The 20016-nt window shown below is 36.3% G+C and overlaps 1 long non-coding RNA gene across 1 annotated transcript; it reads right to left on the bottom strand.

The window, feature by feature from the left end:
* Positions 1–4062: 4062 nt before the first annotated feature.
* LOC116217045 lies at positions 4063–19712 on the bottom strand. The gene is made up of 3 exons (XR_004160922.1): positions 19556–19712; positions 18348–18503; positions 4063–4591 (listed from the first exon to the last, which is right to left on the bottom strand). It is a non-coding gene; the product is annotated as an uncharacterized LOC116217045 (long non-coding RNA).
* Between the last annotated feature and the right edge of the window lie 304 nt (positions 19713–20016).

Raw genomic sequence — 20016 nt, 5'->3', positions numbered from 1 at the left:
CATGAGGTATTTAGAGCTGAGGTTATCACCTCAATTACATAGAAAAGTAAAACAAAATGAATGCAACTAGATAAGGTCAAAATGTAATTTGATATTTTGGTATAGCTTAAGGGACCAAGAAAAGGATTTATTTGAAATTTTCTCCTTCCAATTTTCTATAAACTATTCTCTTCCAAATAACCAAACAATAGATCTAGGTACTGGAAGTTTTTTTGCAGAGTGCAATAGCTTCCCTGCTATCAGCAGTGCACCTCCACAACCTCCAGGGCAAATTTTTGTTTCTAGCTTAGTTTCTAAATTTCACAGTAATTTTGTCTTTAAAACCTAAAGCAGTCTTATTGATATATACATATATCCATCCTACATATTAAGTTTATAAAGTTTTTTTTGAGTGCATTTTTCAATACACCTTTTTGTTATACAAAAGTAAAATCTCTTAGGGCACTGAAGATTGAAAGAAGGGCCAGTAGATTCGTGCCATTTTGTAGGTACTCGAGATAGAAGAGAGCATATTCTGGGCTCCCTATTATGTCAGTTTAAATAAGCACTACATCCTCTCATGGATATTACCTAAGCTCTTCTATTATTTCACTCTTTAAAAAAAGAAAAACAAAACTTTGATTTTCCCACTGCAGAAACATGTACCTTTCACTCAGAAAAGGAAGAGAAGGTTATCTTTTGAGCCTGTCACACAACAGGCCAGGTTCTTTGCTTTTCAAGGTCAGAAGATTCAAAAAAGTGAGGTTTTTCTTTTCCAATGAAGTGGAGTGATAAGTGGTTACCTGATTAAACCAGTTGATAAGAACATCTATTGTCTTTTTTTTTTCCTCTTTTCATTCCTTCCTTTGGCTCCAAGAGATAAGAATGGAGAACCTCCATTGATCCAAGCTTTGAGAGGACTTGCTGATTATGGATAATGTTCTAATTCAAGTAAGTAGCTCCTCTGAAGCAAACAGCAACATTGACTGTCTGTGATGAACAGGATTTAACTCTTTAAATGAATGTATGTGTCTCAAAGGAGTGTATTTACATATTGTGAATCTAATCCCACAAGGATTTTTACCACTGATTTCTATTAAAGACTAACATGGACGTTTTCATGGTAGATTACCTTTAATTGTCTTTACCCTAATTTGAGGCCATAAAGAACACAGAAACAGACAAAAGGACAAGAAAACAAAGGACTTTCAAATATCACATTAAAAATATTTGTATTTAATGAAGTAACTAGAAGTTTAGCCTCCTTTTCCCAACTGTCTTCTTTCCAATAAAAAGTCCCAGCCCACTTAGCCATTGATATACACAAACCACCTTTATTTCCTTTCTTTAACCCTTCTCAATTCTAATATATCCTTTGTGAGCTGGGAGAGACAACAAAGAAAACCATGGCATTCATGGTGGGGATGAAGAATGTATTTACAGAGGAATATAACAGCACATTTTACTTCTCTCTTCCTTCCTTGGTAATTCATACATGATTCATTTTGGAAACTCACCAAACACCAAGCTAATATTTTTCACCAGTACTATCTTTAACAGCACCAAGATCTTGCACTTGACAATTAAAGAGCCTTGAGCTCATCATTCTATGTTGAGCTCAAACAACTTTCTTCTTCTGTGTTACTGGACCATTATCCACAATAAATTTCATGTATCATTTTACCCTGCAGTCACCAAAGTCTTACAAATACCTCCTGAAATTACTCTTTTACTTTCTACTTTAGATAACTAAACAGCAGCAGTAGATGTAGTCAAATTTACCAGATCACTGATGAAATATGTTGAAATACAGAAATTTACTAAATATTCCAGGATTGCTGAGTCTGTATTTTGTTGTTAGATGAGAATATTTTTGGCTCAAATGCAAAGAATTTTACAGTACTTTGTAACAATATCCAAATTTAGAGCTGAAAATGTATCCTGTAGCTGAAATGCTACTGAATAATCATTTGATCATTCCATTACAAATCAAAAAACAAAAACAAAAAAACACCTCCAACAACAAAAACCACCAATAAATAAAACTATTATGTCTTGACCATAAAAGCAGACAATATGTTAACATTAACCACGTGTACTTTAAATAAACTTTGGAATTCAAAATATATGCAATAATTTTATTGGTAAATATAAACATGCAATAGCTTTTCTCTCAATTCTTTTCAATTTGGTTTCCAACACATTATATCTGTATCTATTCAACAATAGATCACTGTGAAAAATATAAGTTAACATTTTTTTTAAATAAGACTATAAAGTTCAGCAGTGACAGAACATTTTATCTAAATCTAATGCACTTTAAAATTTCTAAAGTATCCAATTATTCTTTTTAACCATTTTGAACTGAATTTTTTTCTTCATAACAACATTTAATCATTTATCTGATTTCTTAATTAAAAAAAAAAAAATGACTACATGAGATAGAACATTTTTTTAACACTAATATTTTTTTTTTCTGTCTGCAGCTTTTGAGGGAACAGAGCATAGCTCTTCAGCGTATCCCTAATACTAACATGATCTTTTTCTGTGATCAATACAAACAACAATTTGTTTTAGGTAGTGACAAATTCCAAGGAGGCACAAAACCAGTCAAAAAATATTTTTCTAAAAGATTTCCCTAACAGGCTATGCAATACAAAAATATCCTGAGGAATGGAAAATTGTAGACTACTCTTCCAGCCTTCTGAGTAGAAAACAGTTTACCCACATTGCTGATCTCTGGAGTTCATTACAGGTTGTAGGTCAACCTCATCCATCAGAAACTGCACTTCAGACAACAATTTCTGATAAGGTTATATTCTATATACAAAATTAAAATTAATTTAATAATCTATCACAGAGATTACTTGATTTTATGAAAATTGTCTTCACACTCAAATATTTGCAATATACTACACTGATGTCACAAAATTTTAGTTTCCAATGCAAGAGAGTTTAATTTGTAATCAACTATAATCAGCTCTGCGACATTTCAGATGATTTAGTTAGGCAACCATTCATGTCTGTCTTATTTTGGAGACTAAGGAGAAATTCAAATGCAGAAAAAGTTTGTAGATCTGTGCCTTAATATAGTCTGTAGACACACACCAAACAGAAACGACATTTCATGGTGGGTTAGGGTAGGGTGAGAATTTTTTTCGTGAATACACTATTAATCATATGCAAAACTATCAGTCTTCTGTAAAGTTTTGATACATGGGAGAACTGGAAATGCTGAATTATTCTGAAGTTAAAAGGATTTTATTTTTTCAGCTTTTTCAAAGTGATGATGCTTTAGATGAATACGATACAGCTCAGACAATTTATTGATAAATCATTGTTTATTCCTAGCTGCCTAGGAAAATCATTCATTTACACACCAATCTATATTTCTATATCACATACCACAGGTCAAATTGCATATGAACGCACAAACAGATGCACTTATTATACCTAGATTTGCTTCCAATTCGTTTATTCAGTATGTTTGGTAAGATTTTCCAACTTCTTCTCAGCTCACTTATTAGAAATCAATTTCCCATAAAAGAGAAATCCTAATAAGAACACATAACTCTCTAGAAGATTTTAGGTTTACTATTCACTGTTCTCAAAACTAACCTGAGGACTTAGAGATAACAAGCTGAAGACCACTTGGATCCTTTTTTCAGCGTGCCTGTGATTGCAAGTCCTGTTCAGAGTCAATAGCAAAGCCAGGAAAGAATAGATGGAACACCCATCTATCTCTACACCATCAATGGCTCCCACTGACATTTGCTGGTGACTGCTGAATGATTATGGAAATCAAACAATGTGAACGCATTGTGGTAGCGGGTGGTGCATTTCAGCAGTGGTGACAGTGAATCACCTCTACTGGTGTGTATTTTTATGAGTGTGGCATGCAGACTCTTGTTCATTGCTGGCAAAAATGCACAGCTGATGGTTGTGACTATTCTGAAGAGTAATGTTTTCTACCTGAGAATTTGCTCTCTAAACTAGCATTATTACACTCTTTGTATCTGTTGCAGTTTCCATGGAAATAGATAGGAGGCATTACTTTTGGAGTGACTAGGTTACTTGCTCCCTTCCATAATATTTCTTCTTTTTTGTTGCCATGAAATCAGGGCTAATTGCAACCAGAATTGCATGAATTCACATTTGATTGCACAATGTCCAAAGCCTGCAGTGGCTGCACCACCAGAATGGTGAGCAAAGATCAAAAAGAAACACCAGGTTTTTCAGTTACATACAGGCATTTGCAGGGGTTAAACTAACTGCTTTTGTTTGCTTTTATTTTTCTAGTCTAGGCAGAATGGTTGCAGTAAATGGAAAAGCAGTTTTTCTCCCAGATTTCCTTGCTGTTTTTCCTTGATTGCAGTACTAGCAACTACATTATTGTAGAACAATGTGCTTGACATCATCATATTAACAGTTGGTCGCCTCTGCTCATTTTCACCAAGGCCTGCTGGGTAATTTTACTGAGGTCACCTTATTTTTATGAGGGCCTCTCAGCAGGAGGGTAGGCACTCCATGCCAGCTTTGAAACTCACAGTGTGTTGGCACATTGCAGTTGCTTCCCTAGAGACTGGGAAAATGATCAGCACTGCAGGATCTTCTGCAAAAATCAGGGAAAAGACATTTGTTAGCTCTCTGGAGAAGTCCAAGCAAAAGATATTCACTGCATGGAACCAAATCAGCATCTGTTTTTTTTTTTTCTGCACCGAAGGTAGTTCAGTAAAATGTCCAATCTACCCTGAATGTGACAGTTATTCAGACAAGAAAAGTAGTGATCAAGATACCAAACATCAGCTGTGATTTCTTTCATTGAAAAAAAAAAAATTAAAAAAATTTAAAAAGAACGAAAGAAAGAAAATGTCATACAGACAGAGCTGCTTATTTAGCTGAAGTCCAAAAGGTTCTGTCAGTATCAGTTGTCCATTCCATCTTAAAACAATAGCTAATGTTTTTCCTTAATTAGCATACATCCTAGCTGAGAGCTCGCCTCTGAAGTAGTGGAGCACCCAGAAGAAGCAGTTAAAGTGTGAACAGTGTTTGTTTATCGTGGCCATTTCCAGTGGCCATAGAAATGGCATTGATTGGGTGTCTATGAAACAAATACCACTTGAAAAGAATAAAACATCTTCCTATACAAACACAGGATCATCAGAATAAATGAAAATAAGAGCAGGAATAATTATCCAAAGCTTACCCTAACTGTTACAGTTACAAATGAAGACCATTTCAGTTACACTGGCTCCATGAGTTCTTCTGTAAAAGTTTTACAACTGTTTGATTAATAAAAACTTTTAAAATAAATAAATAAATAGAAAATTAGCTTCCCTAAGCAGCAGTGGATGCTAACATTGGTTTAGAAATCTTGATAGAATATGATTGCTCCCAAGATGCCTTTTAAAAAAGAAATTACTACTTATTTAGTGAATTTATTTTCATTCAAAACTCATGATTCTAATGGATGACAGAAATAGCATAAATCACATTTTAGTAAGAGAATTTGTAACAAATTTCCCAATAATAACATTAGTGACAATAATGAGTGCATTCCCTCAGAATTTTCAGTGAGTTAGATATTCATAGATTGGCTTCAGGAAAAAGCATTTCCATTTTCTTTCCACATATTTTTCTAAATTGATGATGTAACTATAAGAGCACAACTTCTGTATTTTCCTGAATAAAAAAAGTAAGTCCCAAAATGTAAAGAACAGCTCAACAGCATCAATTTAGAACTAATCAACTGTTCACATTTAAAACTTATGTTTCCATCTCAGCAGCCAAGGTGGGTTATGATGATGGTCTCTGTTACTTATGATCACTGACCTGTGCACCACACAAGGTTAGATTCTAAGAATTATCACTTCACACCACCAAGGAAAAAGAATATATCTGATATTCCTGATGACCATTCTATGATGAAATGAATTATTATGATTTTCAGAATATTCAAAAATTCTGAGTCAATTGAATTTCCCTCAAATGTCACACAGTGCTATTCCCCTGACAATGGGAGAGAAAGTAAGTTTGAGTCACAAACTACTATTGTAAGGCTTATCATCTTTGTGGAGCAGATCCTGCCTGTGAATCCTGGGTACAAACTAAGGACTCTCCCATTTTACCTGAGACTGTTTCTCCCTAACACCCATTCTTATCCTTGGCAGCTTTGTTTTTTGAACTCCCTATTGACTTAAACCATCCTTGCCAGTCCCACTAAAAAAAAAATTGTTCTTTGATATGTACCACGCTATACATTATTTAAATACTTGTATCTCTAATGGGTCATTCCTTTAATGTGAGAGAGTATAGGAATTCAATGTACAGTTTGGGTCTGGAAGTAGCAAATATCTTCTTTGCCCACTTGCCTACAGTCTTTAGTATAATTGCCCTTGTCTTTCCCACTTGTTTCCTAGCTCCTGGTCTCCATTCTTGCTCTTTCCATTCTGGACTGGAGACTCCCCATCCCCAAACACATGGCTTACCTTCCCCAAACAACATGCCTTTCCCACATACTTATCCATAGACCGTGTCTCTGGTGAGGAAGGGGCCAGAAGCAGACCCCATTCTTCTGTCAGGTGCCAGTCTCCAGGCACAAGCATTTCCATTTCTCTCTGTATTGCATCACTTTGGTTCTCCTCCTACTTAAGGTCTTTGTATTTTACAGCATATATGAAAGGCAAATTGGGTATTCTGTTTACAGTGTTATTTTGCAGAGCTCTAATTACTAATGTATTTAGTATTCTGAGGCTAGAATTCAAGCGTTTTGACAAATTATTAATCACAGAGATGAAAAGCTCAAAAATAATAAAATGAAAAGCTTACTTGTGGCCATAGGCACATTAATCTTCATTAATCAGCAGTTATGGATTTGGAAAGAAATACTAATACAAATCATGCAACAGGAGGGTTTCTGCATGAGAATTTAGTTTCTGAGCGATACGTAGGTTAGCAGCTGACCTCTTCTTCCCTTCAGCCCATTTTCATGAAAGTACAAACAGCAACTTACTTTTCCTACTGTTCTGCCCTCCTCTAATCTACTTATTTGAGCTACATAGAGAAGAAGAAAGCTATTATACTATATTTATTAAGTAGGAGTTTAATATATAGACTTTTTTTTCCTCCACAAATTGCTCAGACTAATGGAGGAAAACTCTGGTTTTATTCTTGTTCTTACCCTTGATTGAACAACGAGAACATTTTTCTGTACATCTCATGCATTGTACCGTGTGTCTCCATCCTAAGAGGAATTTGACTCTCTGGCAAACAAATTAGATTTAAATAAGTGTACTACTGAACCCAATTCTTTCATCTTTTTTTTCCACTGGTAAAAGAAAAAGGGAAGAAAGGAAAAGGGAAAATATGTTAAAATGGAAAACGTCTTAACACCCTTTTAGAAACTGGAAAGACATATTGACAATTATTGCTGTTCAATTACAGTTTCCAAACTAACTGTATCACTACATCTTAGAGGTGCTTTATCCACCTTATTGCTTATGAACACATCAGTGGACAGGACAGTAAGCTTTATCTAAATTTCCAGTACAGCATACACTTAGAGCTAGCAAGCTTTCTGTCAAAGAAGAAAATCAAATCAGTCTGATAGTATTAGTTCTTGCTATATCTGTTTTGGATCTTTCTTAAAACCTTATTAGGCTCATAAGTATCTGGTCACTGCTAACCTTTTTTATAGACAGAAAGAAGACACTGAATGCTTCCTCTCTGGCTTCTTCCTTTTTCTCTCTTTCCCATTAATTGATAGCCTGTTCTTTTTTTTCATCAAATGTATTTATAGAAACTCTTTCTTTCTTTACCCTTACTAAATTTCAATGCACTCAACACTGATTTTATTGCTAGGGATCTTTTTTTCAGCCTAGGAGAGGTATCTGTCCTTCTCCCTACTTGTGTGTTCCCTTTTGTATCAAAGATACTAGGACACAGCCAAATTACCATTACCTTCTTTCTTTCATCTGCTGTTACGCAGACAGTCGGCCCTTGTACCAATTACCAGCTGGGTTAGTCATGCTCAGATTCGTTTATCTGGACAATTTTGTATCATCAGTGAATCTTGGTTTCTCAGTTATTTCTAACACACTCTTTCTGCAACACTGTCTGCAGATGCAGAGGCAGCAATCTGAGCTGAGGGCTGCTCGGCCCATCAGACATTGTGAATACGCCCTGAAATAGCTGTAATTTTACCTGAGAAACAACGTAATTCCTGACAGTTTTCAATTCTCACAAAAAGCGAAGGCAAATTATGATACTATCTGGATATGAAATTTTAGATGTAATATCTCTGAGTCTTATTAAAAGCACGTTACAGCTTCAGCTAAGTGTTTCAGAGGAAGGCATCACTAATACTTTGTAGAATAACCTACAAATCAATTAACCACCTCTGCCAGCTGCAGTTTTTGAACAAGATACAAATGCTATGTATTTTCAACTAATTTTAGTGATCCAGATTTTGATTTTTTAATGATCGCAAATCACGCGAGTTCTCAGAGCTAGACAAGTAGCTGCCTACTTACAGCAATGGCACCCACTGATTCTTGATCTTTTTTTCATTTATGACTGCATTTGTTACCAACACAAGACCTATATAGGTGAATAAGATGAGTGCTATCACCAGACAAACACCACGACTGATAACTGAGTGGTATTTACTTCTGTACTCAGGATTGTAGATGACAAGTGCCATCTAAGGAAATATCATTCAGGAACATACATTAGAAGTTACTTTACTGCAAGCCTCTTTGGGAATATGTGCACTGAAATGTGTATTCGATGTTCATAGACTGGTAACAGCAGACTCAAGCAAGAGAAATAAACAAACAGTTTTGTATATTGCATATGACTTCTAAATGAGATTCAGCAGAGATGGTTTTTGTCATGCTGGTGATTTGGTCCATCTCTAACTTACTGTTATATTATTTATTCCCACTGTGTCTTTTATTGTGGCAAAAAAGATTACCTCTGCTGGTGCATTTGGACAACACAGGTCCAAACCAGGCCCCAATAGCAGAACAACAACAACAAAAACCAACAGCAACAAGTAAGAAAATATCCAAAACAGCAAGCCAAAAAATAACAACAACAAAAGAAGCCCAAGCAGATGAACAAAAATCATCTCCCGAATCATACAGATATTTACGCTGCATGGCCATATGACATCACTGGCTGTTAGCTGATAAAATCTGTAGTAGCTACTATGCATCTCCAATACATAGGAGATGTAATGGGAGAAATTCAGTTATGCTAATACTAATCATTAACCACAGCAGTAAATACATGCCAAACACATGCCTTATCTCCATAGCACCACGACAGAAATCTGCTTCTATCTATAAAGTGTAGAAAAGTAACAATTATATTCATTTAATTGGTCTGATACCAGTGTATCTCTGAAGCTAACACATACGGAGATATCATCACCTAATCTATCAGGGCAGTATTGACATTTGCAGGAATTGCTTTCTGAAGATTAAGATGAAACAAAGTTGAGATTGATTTAAGTATTTGAAAGGGTTTGTTCACTGGTTTTACAGTGCAGCAACTGTCATTTCTGAAAGTCTGATTTAAATTGATTTAAAACAGAGTTTTTATTTAATTATCCTGCACAATTGCTGTATATGAAACATTGGTTACTGTGAAAGGCTCTCATTGGCAAAAAGCTTACAGCAAACAGAGATGGAAGTCAATAGATGAAATGAGAATCATTTAAAGGCTCGTGCAGAATGAAGACATATAAGACTAAATCACCAAGGAGCGTGTTTTGAAGTTCTTATGCATTTCCATATTGGTTGAGGATTAAGAACTTTATTCAAAAAACGAATAATTTCTAGGAAATGGAAGTAATTTAGACTTCAAAGCAGAGAGACATTCTTAAAAAAATCAAGAAGCAGGAGAAATCATGTTCTTTTAGAGTATGTTAATATTACAGCAATTTCAGAAGATGTCAATGTCTAAAGTTTAATGCTCTTGGAGCACTGGATTAAAAAAATGCCTTCCCCATCCTGCACTTCTGCAGATGCACTGGCCTGCATTCCTTGGGTCTGGCAACCTTATCCCAACTCCTTTCCACACAGCACATCCAAGGGAGCTTTCCTGTAAGGACATGTGTGAAGGAAAGATGTTGAGACATGGCACTGAGTGACTGGGGGATTCTGTCCCCAGATAAATGATTGATAACATCAGTCATTACTTCTAGTGATGTTACAATACCTAATTCTGCAAACGTGCCAGGAAAGTTAGATTGTTTTTTTCTGGAAAATCCAAATCAGGCTTCAGACACGAGACGTTCAGCACTTGCACAACAGAAGCAGCTTCAGACACACCAATAAAAAGTGGGGACTTAGAAGAAACTTCTACACTTCCCCACATCCTGAGAAAGTGGGATAATGCAGCAGGTACATGTGGGGATCAGAATCACAGTGATGGGCTTGCCAGCTATATGTCAGCCATAGAAGCACACTCAGGCCATGTGAAAACAGTTGCAATTGGTTGCAAATGTACCGATTGAGAGCAGAGCTGCAGAATGTGACAACACAGTTTGTAAAATCACACCTATCTCCGTAATGAATGAATGCCATAGTGAGAAAAATTAAAATGCTCACAAGAGCTTAAAACAGATTGGACGTGTATATCAAGTAAATCAGAAGCCCGATGTCTTACAGACTAGCTTGCAGATGGTCAAATCCTGCAAGCCAGCTCAAGCAAAGTATATTTGAAGTCAAAGGGAATTTTCTTGTGACAGAGACTGCAGTATTTGTTTCTTAAGGATAAAAACATTTCTGGCTATGGAACTAAACTCTTCAAAAAAGAAGAAAAAAAAAGATAGACTTATTTTTCCTACCCAGAATGTTAATTTAAGGTGTCTAGGAAGTATCAAATAGGCTCTGGCAGTATTTGATTCTACAAAAACAGGTTGACAAGGTGATTAGGCCATGGCATAGCTGTTAGTATGCTTATACCGTAAGGAAATAGTGAACCGAACCTGGGCAGCCTTCAGCAATTCCCTGTTAAAATTGAGGGAAGAGGAAGCATGTCAGTGTATGCTGTCTGAAGGAACACAACATTTGGTTTAACAGCATTGTAAAAACAAACATTAATATCCTTGTAATTGTTAATTTATTTTCTGGAAGAAAAAAAAAAAAAAAGGTAGGGATTGGGGTTTTAAAAAAATGGTTTTCTAGGTCAGAGTGGCCAGGTTATCTGATTCTGTAGGCTCTACAGAAAAAAAATCTTCATTTTCTAAAATCTGATGTATGTCTTGGGGAACAGGCTCCCCCAGTGGAAGGTGTTTATGACTTATAGAATTTGAAGATCTTATTCAAAATATCACACTTGTATCCATGGTAAAACTATGAAGAAAATAAGGGATGCCTTTTCACCACTCTTCAAATTACCGAGAGCAAGATAGACCATTCTCTTTTGAGACTTCCAGACAAAACTCTTAAACAAATTCAGGTGGTTATTTAGAAAGAATATAAAGCAAATCACACCTCAGAGCTAAGACACTCAAATTTTGGCAAGATGAGTTTCTCTTTCATCACACAGTATCACTTCAAGCACAAGTGAAAAGAAGTGTTAAGATTTTGTTAAGTTCCTATTGCCACTCTCCTTCCCACCCCCTCCCATGATTAGCAGTAAGAAAAATTACCAACTAGCAAACTGTAATTTAATTAAAAACATGTTCCACTTTGAGGAAAAACTGTCTGTAGAAATTGTAGTGAACTCAGGTTTTCAGATTTTAAACCAAGTAAAAAACCCTGATGGTTCCCTGAGTGTTTCTTCAAGGGTCAAACACCACTTCTTTTTATACCCAGTTAGGTTCATCCATTGCTGTTAAAATAATATAGGGTTTTGCAGATCACTCCCCTGCAACCATTCATAAATAAATGGCACAACTCAGTAAATTTGCATCCATTCTATGCCCTCTCCAGCTTTTTGCCTAAATTAAAAAGACAGAATCTATTTCATACTGTCAAATGGATCTTTAGCAACTGGGATTTGTTTTCATATTGTTGTACCTAGTAAGCACAGAGAGTACATGAGCTTTTTCAGTAAATTAAATGAACAGATTATTGTTTTTGCCCTAAGCAGACATTACAGAACATGCCCAGGAAGATAAACATAGAAAGCAAAATACAGAAAAAGATTGAGTACTTGTCAAAACCAAATTGAAGGCAGTAGGCAGCAAATTGGATTTTCTTTTACAATAACATGCAGTTCACATTCTACTACTGTAATGAATATTATAATGTGTGCTTTCTAATATAATATCTGGTGATGCATTTCTAGAAATATTTCTCAAAGCTTAAGGATATTCTTGCTATATCATGGCTCAGTGCATAGTAATGATAAGTTTGTTCTGTTCACTGCATAGCCTTAAGGATATCTTTCTCTGAAGAAAGGAAAATATTAATCGTTAGATTTCTCTTTCAGTTGTGGTAATTTAAATCTGTGAATCTCTGCAGATTTGCAACAATATCATTGCACTGGCCAGCTCCTGAACACCTATGGCTGCTTTGAAAGCCAGCATAGATATGATTAACAAGCGTTAAACTTCCCTGAAGCTTAGAAATAACACTGAATCCTGGGGCTACTAATCCATTTTGCAGGTAATGTGCCCGAAACAACTAGATTCTTTCTGATTTTATGAAAAATCCAAATGATGGATGGAAGGGGCAGGCATAACCATGAAACATTTCCTCCCTTTTTAGATGCAAGTAAATTGAGACTCAGAATCATGGAGGTGAACAAGCAACTTTCTGGGGAATGTGCCTATTCTACAGCTCACCCAGCTCAATGTCCACTAGAGTTAGCAGGCCTGATGTCTGTGCACAGCTCTGGGCTTTGGGCCAGCAAAAGCATCTTCTGTGGATAGATGGCTCTAAGTGGCATTCCCAGGAAAGTCATGCTTTGACTCAGTTACTGAGCCCAGCTATTCTACAGGAGTAGATATTTTTTATATTTCTGAGACAACCTTTTATTTTGTTGTGGATGAGAGGAAAGTGCTGGCACGTGCAAAGCATTTGATGAAAAGAGGAGTAGAGAATTGAAGATCTTTTTATACCAGAGATTAAACTTTATCATATATTTCAGAAATAAGAAGTATAGGCAAAAAAAGCAATAATTTGAAATGAGACAGTACCATGTGGGTGAGAAGGGATGCCTGGTTGTCATAACAAAGCAATATCTTTCTGAACAATTTGGATCTTCAGGGAACATTTCTTGCTGAATTTAGCTTAAAAATAAGGCAATCAGAAAACACTGACATGCTGTGTCTTGAAGTGATAAAAAATGTACAAGGATCTCTGCCTTGGGGATTAGGGTGTATGCTCCATATCAGATAATAACTGAAAATGAGTTGTATTTTGTGCTGTATAAATGGTAATTAAAATAGACAACATATGAAGATATACTAGTGCCTTGCAGTCAGTAAGAGTGATGCTTGTGACTTAGTTCAAGGGCACCCACAAAACGCTCCCCAAAGAGAAACAAGTTAATGAGATAAAAGATGCTCACTTCCAGGAGTTCAGCCAGCGACCATACAAAAACAGAACAGAGCAGCTAAAAATACCTTTTTCTTCTTAACTTCTCTCAGGAATGCACGGATTTTATATTTAAGAATATATTCATTTCTGACAATTATGAAAGGGAAAAAAGTAGCCCGACATCACTGACATCATCTAATATCCTATTTTCCTGAACAAGGTCCCCACACAAATTTCTTCAGTAGAAATCTTCCACAACAAAAGAAGCATGGCCACAGCAGACTGAGAGAAGTGATCCTGCCCTTCTATTCTGTCCTGGTGAGACCTAACCTGGAGTATTGAGTCCAGATGTGGAGTCCTCAGTACAGGAGAGACATGGACCTGTTGGAACACATCTAGCATCAGGAGGAGAACCACAGAAATGATCCAAGGGATGGAACACCTCTCCTATGAGGACAAGCAGAGAGCTCTGGAGCTCTTCAGCCTGAAGAAGACTCTGGGGAGACCTGATTTGGCCTCTCAATACCTAAAGGGGGGCCATAAGAAAGGAAAGGGATAGACTTCTTAGCAGTGTCTGATGTGATACGACAAGGGGAAATGGTTTCAATCTACAAGAGAGAAGACTTAGATTCAATATAAGGAAGAAGTTTTTTACGGTAAGCGTGGTGATGCACTGGTACACAGGTTGCCCAGAGAGGTGGTGGAAACCCTGCCCCTGGAGACATTCAAGGTGAGGCTGAACAGGGCTCTGAGCACCAGATAAGCTGGAGGTGTCCCTGTTCATTGCAGGGGAGTTGGACCACTTTAAGGATCTTTAAGGGTCCTTTCCAACTCAAGTGATTCTATGATTTTGTGATAAGAAGGATGAGGAAGTAGAATGGCTGATATCTTCCTCAAAATTCAAATGAGTTCTGAGTGTTACAGACACAAATTTGACATAACGATTCCCAAGTTTTTTATCAGTTTCCTGTTGATAATTACAACAGATTGGCTACTTCAGATGCTATTCCTAGTACTAATCTTTCTTTGGAGGTAATCTGATGCCATGCAATTGTTTAATTATTAGTTATTGGTTACAGGATTTATGAAGCAGATGAACCCAACAGAAAAGACATTTACTTTAAGATTGCAGGTAGATGAAATTACTGGAAAAAAAAAACAACAACCTGTTTTTGTACTACTTCTCTTGTAGATGATTACTGAATTGAGTTGTCACTGTCACTAAGGAACTAAGAAATATAATGAAAATTCATTATTAAACCAAGGGGAAGAAGCTATCTCTAATTGTGCTTCTCAGAACACAGTGAGTAATGTATGCATTTCAGAAAAATTAAGAATGAATATAGGTAAACTCTAAACACCTTTTAAATGTCAAACAGTTACATGCAAACTTAGAATATGTTATAGAGAAGTCAAATCACCATCCATTAAAGTTTATGGAATGTTGCCTAAAAAAAGAAAACATGGCCAGTAAATGAACATGGCACAGAGAAGACAGGAGGCAGTTCTGGGCAGTGGCTGCACACTGGAGTTTGAAATTATGATTGGAAAGTGAAAATTTTCTATTTTCATGGAATTGAGCTTTCTTTTTCAAGATGTGACAACAAAATCATGAGACTTGAATAGGTAACAGTGGCTCATATGTAACAAAAATACCTTCTTTAGTGCAATGCACAGCATGTTCTTGTTACTTTGCTTGCAAGCTGTAATGCAGACTTACTGTTGCCACTAAATTACAGACTTAAGGACTACTATTAAAAATTAGGAAATTATTTCAAATACACAGGAAAAGAATTTTTAAACCTTAAAAACTTGAACAGCAACATAGCAACATCAAAAATCCAGAGAGCTCTGTCTTACTCCCAACTGCCATAACAACTGCCAGTTTCAGAAGAAACTCGAAGTCAAAAAACAGCACAGGAGTCTGATAAGTTGAAGTTTAAAAATACCTGTGTTCATACAGGGACAGCCACAGAGAATAAAGAGCAGTGTTTAACTGCCCAGATGTCAGTATAAACACGTTTTCTCATTAGATGCCATAATGGTGTTGTGATACAGAACTGTACAAAGTGCTTTTCTATTACCATTTGGATTGTGGTAAAATCTTCTGCAGCAAGAAAGCAAGCAGGATTTTACTAATGTAATCTTGAACTCTTTTTAATACAATTTGTCTTAAAGAAAAACAGCTAAATAGCAAACAAGATACATCAGCTCAGTGAACATCAACAAAGGAAAAAAATCAACCCAAAAAACAGATCAAGAAACCAGAAAGAAATCCAGCCTTTAAGCCCAGTAGGATTTGGATGCATTATATCCTTAGCATGTTCAATAACAATACTGGGGGGAAAAGAAATAAGATTTTGAGTGTTACGTACTTATTCAATGGTGATATAAGTAAGGGAATCAGAAGAAAAAGAATAGAAAAATATAGATTAGAAAAACAATGGAGAATGTGAACTTGGTAGACATAACAGATGTTAGAAAATCATGCTGTTGCATTTTATAAAAGATGATCTGCTTATCCGTAATTCAATATTAAACTCTAATTACTTTTGCACTATAATTTATGTATCATTAACTTCTGAACACAGCCACATCTATTTGGAATGGATGGAGAAATTTTTCCTTCTAGCACTCGATGGTTCCAAATTTCTCCAAAGCTATCATGAATGCCCATATATGCCTGTCTTACAAACCCCAGGCTTTGCTGGTGAACCTGAGGAATTTCCAAAATAGTTAGCAACCAATGACAGAGAATCTGTGCTTGGACTCCAGTGGGAAAATCTTAGCAAGGCTACCTCAACAAGCATTACAATCCTCAATGACTGAACATTTTGTTCCTTACAAAATATGTAAGGATCAAAAACTAAACATGATGCATGAAAAAGTGCCACGAAAGCAGAGAGAATTAAATGGACACAGAAGCAACCAAATATTTTGGGCTAAATTTCATGGTGTGCAGAGAACAGTGATTAAAGTGCTTAGAAGGATGAATTGGGGGTAAATAATTGAATCTGTAAAGAATTATTTTAGAGACTAATTATCATGCTTCTCCTGTCTGATCTGGCAACACAATAAATTTCATAAGAAATATTAGGTGTGCACCCCCCAGCTGTGTAGTTCTGTTCAACTCAGACCTTGGTGTGCCTGCATGCAGCTAAGCTCACTACAGGGCATGGATCTCCCTGAGCTGGGGATCACAAGGTGGGAGAGGCAGCTTTTTCCCTCTCTCACAGGGATCTCACACAGATCAATCCCCTTCACTGGGCCTTGTGTAAACAGGCAAAGCCCAGCCCTGTTTCGGGGAGAACGATCATTTAACTCCCCGTTTCCATAAGCCCCTGAAAAGTAATCCCAGAGTGCTGTGGCTCAAGGCTGATACTGGAAAACATCTGTATGATGTGACACATCTCCATGTGACATGGCAAAAGATTTCATAAGATGTTCAATACTTCTAAGATGCAGAAGAGAAGAGACAAAAAGGCAAAGCACTCAGGCCTAGCCCAGCTGTCCCAGCAGAAACACCACGACAACTCTCAGTGGAGCTAGTAGTGCTGCAGGGCTGTAACGTCACACGCAGACCTGCTGCCCTTGCCAACTGCAATCAATAATCCTACAAGAGGGAGAGAGAATTTAATGGGTTCAAAGGACTTTGCTCAAAAGTACTCCTATTGTAACAGCAACCCAGCTGGAAGCACAGTGCGTGGCTGTTTTGTTCATCACATTTCTATACATTACAGTAGCCTGAGGCAGCTTTTTCCTTCCTTCCTTCTCAAATGCAATGAATTCCACCACAGGGTTTTGCAGCATCTGATCAATATTTACTTAGCAAGACAGTTTTAACAAGAACAAAAATATTCTCTCATGCACTGATTTTTTTTTAAAACCTCTCAAGATATCTGTGTGGTTTTGAATGAAGACTTAAAGCCTTTAATGAGGAAAAGGAAGGAACTGAGAAATTGATTCATTTTTAAACATTGACAGTTGTTCAAACTATAGCACATACAGAATAAAGCTCATATTCAAAAGACAGATCTTCCTTACTAAACTGTAAAATCATTCATACAGCGTTGAAAAAATTTAGCTCCTGAAACAGGTAGTGGATTCAAACTCCACTGCTTCTGTGCTAATTGCCCGTGGTAAAAATGTGATGGCTATCAGCATAACTGAGGTTTTTTGGTCATTTTTGTATTAGAATTCCCATATGTATATTTTTAGTCCTTTAAATACATTCCTGTTAAATAAGACTTGTTAAAAGCATATGAGCTATATGTTGACCGTGCTAGGTGGCATTTTTGTGGTTTGTTTTTCCTGGTGAAGAAAGTGTGCATGTTATCTGCACAATGCCACAACAGTGAGAGTTGTACAGAAAGGCAAAAATAAGCTACTTGTAAAAGGTGTTTTTTCTTGATGTTTTAAATATTCTCCTCTGAGTGAGATTCATGTGTCATTTAACACTACAAATCTGGATGACAGAAAGTTTTCCAGAAGAAAGGTGAAGAGATGTTAGTAGTGGTGTTTAGTTATTGAGAAAAACACAATTTTTGAAGAATACTGCCCCCTAAGGTAAACTTTTTCAATGTTGCAAAACATTTATTTTCTTTTGTATAAATAAGCTGAAAAATAAAAGCACCCCTTTTTTCATAGTATCTAACTTATTTTAAAAAGAGTAATTGAAATATTTCAGATGTTATCCATTAATACTAAAAGAGCAGCCAAATTCAATAAGGCTAATGAGATGTTATTTAAGATGCTAAGGTTTCTCTTTCTACAGTGAAAATGACAATTCAAAACCACATACTGCTTGCAAACAAGCTCTAAGGAATCCACAGATTAGAATGACAGAAATAAAATAAAAAGAAGTCTGACCTTGTCCTTCCCTTCAGATCTTGACCTTGATCTTTCTTTCTTTCCATTGGTTTTAACAGTTGTTTTGGTGGTATTTTTTGGTTGTCATTGTTGCTTTTTTTTTTTCTTTCTTGTTTACTTATTTACTTTGGTAGTATGGATCCAAGCAGGTTCCAACTGAAGCAAAATGCCCTGCCATTAGTCATTTACATGACAATAAACATTCTGGACTCATCATTCAGAGCACACCCCAAGCCTAAACTTCAAACAGATTTTAACCCTTTTCCAGAAGGCATGGCACTCTCCTGAGTGACACTTCATAGAATCATAGAATTGCTTAGATCGGAAAAGACCTTCAAGATCATCAAGTCTAACCACAACCTAACCATACTACCATAACTCTAACAACCCACTAATAAATCATGTACCTGAGCACCACATACATACGTATTTACATACATATTACACACATCAATGCTGTGTTCTGCATGCCCTACAGTTACATGGATGAAAAAGCAACTAATCTGATACTAGTTTTAGAATCAGATTTATCAGACTTTTTTTTTTTTTTCAAGCAAGGTATTGCCTAATATTTTAAGTGCTGTCTTGATATTTTAAGAGATGTCTTGAGTCTTGCAGAAGGGTATTGCTCAGCAGAAAATTCTCACTAAGTGACTTCAAACGTGGTGGAGAAACTGGAATAGACCAAGCATCAGTGGGAGACCTTTCATTGATATGCTGGAAATTGGTTATTACTTGTCAAAGCCAGTTAGGGTTAAAGAATCTGCTCTGAAGTTTCCTTAGATTTTCCCTACAGCTCCTGGCATCGAATAAGGGTGTACAGATTGAAAAACGCCAATAGGGTCTGGTCAAGAGACTATAAAGTTTCAGGCATAAGACTTGTCTGTAGCAGAAGAAAGTAGAGCAGAAGGGATTAATGCATCTTTTTATGTTCCAAAAGCTTTAGGAATTAACAGAAAAAAAATATATATGGATTGAGAACCAGGAGATTATTAAGCATGCTTAACAAGCAGCAGCTTCTCTCTTCTGCTCATATTTGATTCTCTGTTCCATTATAAGGCTTAAGCTCACTAAGACTCCCCAGTTACTATGTTCTATGGACTGTAAACTCCTCAGGAAATCAAATTTCTACAAACATTATTTTCCCACAGTAAAGATAGGTTTTCACAGTACAGAAAACTTCTAATAGAGTAATTTCTGTTGGACACCTGGAATCACTCTCTGAAGACCAGCTTATTTTAAGTGCAAAAGGGATGCTCTGCAGAACCAAAGCAACAGTTTTTTCACACACCAAGATCATGAGGCCATAAAGGACAACGATGTCACAGGGAAAGTTCTCAGAACCACAAGCACTAAAGACACAAAGCCTGCACTCCTACACGGGTGAGGGAGAAGCAACTATTGTTTGAATATTTGTGAATCCTTATTAGTTTGTTCTCCACACAGAAAGATTCCTTTAAGAAATTAGGGATTTGTCGAATCGTGTCCTGTGCACTCAGACTCTTGACAGATTTTTGTATCTTATTTGTTTAAAATAAACCGTTCTGCTACACTGCTATAACAAATCTCTTTCAGAATAATGAGATTTTTATGCAAGGCTTATTGGAACTGAAATGAAGACTTAAAGTCACAACATAACAAATCATTTTCATCCCTGGCATTATGCAAT

The sequence above is a fragment of the Meleagris gallopavo genome, chromosome 11, assembly GCF_000146605.3.
Source record: "Meleagris gallopavo isolate NT-WF06-2002-E0010 breed Aviagen turkey brand Nicholas breeding stock chromosome 11, Turkey_5.1, whole genome shotgun sequence".
NCBI classification, from domain to species: domain Eukaryota; kingdom Metazoa; phylum Chordata; class Aves; order Galliformes; family Phasianidae; genus Meleagris; species Meleagris gallopavo.
This window is presented reverse-complemented; position numbering and strand designations above follow the sequence as displayed.